This window comes from Notamacropus eugenii, chromosome 2 (assembly GCF_028372415.1).
Source record: "Notamacropus eugenii isolate mMacEug1 chromosome 2, mMacEug1.pri_v2, whole genome shotgun sequence".
In the NCBI taxonomy this organism is placed as follows: Eukaryota; Metazoa; Chordata; class Mammalia; order Diprotodontia; family Macropodidae; genus Notamacropus; species Notamacropus eugenii.
The window spans coordinates 10,231,798-10,236,294 of NC_092873.1; the positions used below are offsets into that span (position 1 = coordinate 10,231,798).

Here is a 4,497-nt window from a genome sequence, read left to right on the forward strand (position 1 = left end):
ATGTTCACCTTTAGAGAGCTCTTAACAAAGGGAACCACGGTTTTCTCTTAGGCTAGAAAAGTCATGACTTAGTTTGTGTTGTAAACGAAGCTATTCTTCACGTTGTCCCTGAAAGGAATGTTCAAGAGCTCTCTCTGATGTCCCATTTGGCTCATGAGCATGAAGAGCAAAAATCAGAAGGGAACAGTATGATGCAATTTCTTTCTCTAGACTGCTGTCCTTCCCTTTGCATTGTTTAATTTAGAGTTCAGCACTGCATTCCCAGTTGTCAGAACTTTTATTTTTTCCACCCTAGTGGAATATGAATTTAATTAATGCTTCTTTATTCAGTTGTAATTCCTTTTGAAGTTCATCATTCTTTGCTTTTAAAACTTCAATGTCTTCTACATATTGATTTTATTTTTCCTGATCCTTAATTGTTTCTGCATCTACATCCACTTTGAACATGGGAAATTCATCCTGTATGATTCCATTTTTATCCAAAAGATATTTTTCTTTTTCATTCCTAACAGGAACCCAAACATAATAAACAGAAAATATGTTAGTGAAAATAAATTCATGAATTGTGAGTTTTGCTTAGAAATTCAAAATCAACCCCAGGAGGCCAAGAAGGATAGTGTTTTCAGTAAACTGAGGAAGTTTCATCTATTTCACATTTCTGTCAGACTCAATTTTCCTAAAGAACAGGTCTTAATAGTGCTTCATCAGTCAGAAAATATGGACTGCAATTTTCAGCCCACAAAGCTGTCTGCTTTCGGTATATTTGATTTCTTTTGCACTATCCATTCTATCCCACACGGATTAGTCACGATGTTACAATAAAAATAGCAAAACCTAATTATTTATGTGGGCCTTCTACGGTTTTTCAAAAGTACTTTCAAAACATCATGTCACCTAAAACTTTGATGAACCTTTTGAGAGACATATTTGTAGTCATCCTCCCCATTTTGCTGATGAGGATTTATGAATGAAGTATCCCACACCAGAGACAACATTTTTTAGGCTTGCTTACCATGAGGAACCAGATGATAGTCACAGTCACTATGAAGTGACATGCCTTTAGCGACCCTTTATTATTGTGATAAGTTGATGGAGATCTCACATTTTCAAACTTTTTATTAAGCAATCGTCTCTGTTTTCATCAACTGTTAATTATCTCTGGGACATTACCAGTCTATGAGAGACTTATACAAGTTCACATACTTGAAGGTGGGAGGGAAAGATTGGGATAGAAAGCAAGGCAAATGGACCTGGCAGTACAAATCACACCTTCCTGTTGGATGCAACAAATACTCCATAAAGAGAACAGTTCTGGTCTTTCAAGGAACAGGTGTGCCACCTACACAGAGAGATGGAAAAGGGACACTAACCTGAACGTGAATCCCTGCTATCAGAAGAGCTCGAGTTGCTGCTGCTGCTACCCCAGCCTGAGGAGCTGCTGCCACCGCCGTCACTGCTGCTGCTCTTCTGGCTCAACCTTGTGCCCCGCACCCCCCTGCCCCCCGCATGGCCTTGGACACTTGTGTTTTCACAGTGTGAGATTTCCTGGGTCTCTTTCCCACACCATAACGTATTTTTCTATTTCCCTCAGGATTGATGCTTTTAGTGTTTCAAAATCAATTTCTATGTCATCAGAATTAGAATTCAGTAAAGATGGCTCTCCTAACTCTGTTATATGGACGACTCACACAAGTTTATCTCTGCGGCGTTTGTTGATAGCCAAGCTTAAATGCCTTTTTTCATCATAGTTCCTAGGCTTAGCATTATCTTCCTCCTCAGATTTATTGCCAACATTTGTTCCTTGAAATGTTTGGCAGGGTATTTTTCAGCTTTTTCTGTAGTTATTTGCTTAATTTTTTTTCCTTTCACTTTCATCTTTATTGATACATTTTTTTTTGTTTCTTTCTGCTTCTCTCTTTTAGATCTTTTATTCTTTTTCTTCAGCTTTTGGTAAGGTCCTTCAGACAGAACTTGCAGGTGTTGATGAACACATTTAAGCTGCTCTTGCAGTTTTGCACTCTCTCATCAGGAGACTCTCCAAAAGAGTTGTCTTCAAAGGAAGCATCTGCTGGGGATGGAAGCTCAATTCCAGGTGGACAGTCTCGGGCGCGTAAAGGTGGGAACTTCTAAATCTTAGAGTTCTCACGAGACCCCCCAGGAAACGACTGGGAATCGAGGTGAACCGAGCTATCTCGTGTATTTCCGCCTCTTCCCGTGAGAAACGTGATGGGAGAGAGCTCTCCCCGCCCTCGACATTGTCCCGGATCTGGGCACACTATTGTTATCTAACAGCCCGGAATTCAGATGCAAACTATGCTGCTGGAGGGTTTAAGTAGGATCAGGAAAGCCTGAAAGCTCTCTTGGGCGGAGGGGCGCGGAGTGGTGAGGACAACAAGGCTCAGCTTTTCCTCTCTCTTCTCTCCCCTCCCCCTCTCTCCCCACTTATACTTCTACTTCCAATCTCTTATTCTAAGATCTTTGCCTCCTTGGGAGATTCTTCGTTCCCTCCTAAGGAAGAATTCCCCTGCACTTGTAACTAGACCCTGAAATAAAGCTCAACCCTTGTTCGACTCTGGAACATTCTTTCTCTCATACGAGCATCCGGTTTGGCCAACCGAAGACCTCGGGATAGAGGTAAGAAGACTCGGGTAGCCCTCAGGCCTCTAGGCCTGGCAAGCATCACTGCTACTTTCTCTACAGAATGCTTTGGTGACATCCTTTTCTATATAGCACATAGACATTCTTGCAATGGGTTCATCTGTGATCTTGGAAACTGAATCTCAAAAACATCTGAAGTGTTGTTGCCATCACTACCACCTCAAGATCTGGTGGGTTATACTTGCAGCAATTCATAAACGTTAACTGAACATCTGCAGCAAATTCACGTGCATCCTTACATTTCTGGTTATACCTTTTTCTTTAGTTGTGCCAAGGTCCATTGGATTTTTGACAACATCATTGTACTTATGGAGTCCTAGAGCAGTACTAGCAACAGGCTTATGGAAAGGTCAAGTATATGCTACTTCGTCCTTTGAAAACATTTCTTCAAGAATTTCATTACGGTATTTTAATTACTCAGTTAATTTAACATGTTCCCAACTCTATATTTTTGCTGAGAATCTGGTATGATATTCTTCACTACTTTTTCTATTACAAGTGGTATTTTAGCAGATTTGTGCTCAACCAGGCTTGATGAAGATTCACTACTTGCTGTATCTATCCACGTTATACAGGTTATAGTATCTGCTTTCCTTTTCACACCCCTTTTCACTTATGTTACAGCTTGTGTGTTATAGCTTGGTGGAGCTAGTTTAGCAATGTGCAATGCAGAAAGTAACGTCTGAGGACATAGAGGAGATGGAATCACTTGCTGTTTAGCTACCTTTTCTGATGCCTTAGGGAATGGTTTTTCTTTCATAGTGGAAACTCCTGAAGATTGTTGAGTACCTTTTCATTTTTTTTCCTTTCCACCTGCCACTAGTTGTTCTGAAGGCATTTGAGACAGTTTTTGCAGAAACAGTTTCTCTAAGACTTGTGTCATTAGAACAATGTCATCACCTGGCTTGCAAAACAATTGCAAAACAATATTTTCAAGTCTTCTATACATTCTGAGGCTTCCGCATATTATTTATGTCCCAAGAGCTTTAGGAGGCTGTGATAATCTGGGAGAGTGAGCTTGGCCGCATCCACAGTCTGCTGGAAGGGTAAAGAGAAACTGTGCTGCCATAGAGCCTTCAGGACAATCTTCTGCAATTACTGCAGTTGGTTTGTGAGGAGGCCAGTCTTTCTGGCATTTATGTACTCTGGTGGAAGGGGGTTGGCAATAGCCATCTGTTGGCTTGACAGAGACATTCTGAACAGCTTTTTCCTGATGGAGTGTTGTCTTCCATGTATTTGTATCGCCACTCACCCATCGGCGTTACTGCTCACTCGAAATGGTGACCAGCCTGACTCATTTTGGAAGTAGTAGCTTCTATTTCTTTGTTCACTCATGGAGGCTTATTCAGAATTCCATCTTGCAAAGAACTGACACTCAGACCCTGCCTTTGTCTTTGAGTGTCATTTTGCTCTTCTTCAACCTGGGGAGAACAATATTGTAAAGTTTTTCATCACTTTTTTCTTCAGAATTCCGCAGAGACATTTTAACTTTAACTGGAATATAGAATGTGAAAAAGGATGGAAAAGAGATAAAAATTCTAAGAAAAGGAGGCTACTGAAAACGAAAGGGAATAAGGATATCATTTCAAAATTGTAAGGGACCCTCAACAACTATTCAGTCCAATTCATATCCATTGCTAGGTGTGTAACAGAAGTGCAGTTTAGTCTTTTAGAACTATAGATTGTGAGAGCAGAAAGGGATACTAGAGATGAGTTAGCACATCATGGAATAAATGAGGAATCAGAGGCCTGAAACAGGAAGCCATTTGTTGAAAATCATGTGGATGGCAATGGACTGAGGTAGGACTCAAAATCTGGTAAAAGTCACAGTCAGACGCA

At 40.7% G+C, this 4,497-nt stretch overlaps 2 pseudogenes; both read right to left on the reverse strand.

Moving 5' to 3' along the window:
• Positions 1 to 2,123, reverse strand: LOC140522486 (bromodomain testis-specific protein-like; annotated as a pseudogene).
• On the reverse strand, positions 2,123 to 4,038 carry LOC140524347 (bromodomain testis-specific protein-like; annotated as a pseudogene).
• Between the last annotated feature and the right edge of the window lie 459 nt (positions 4,039 to 4,497).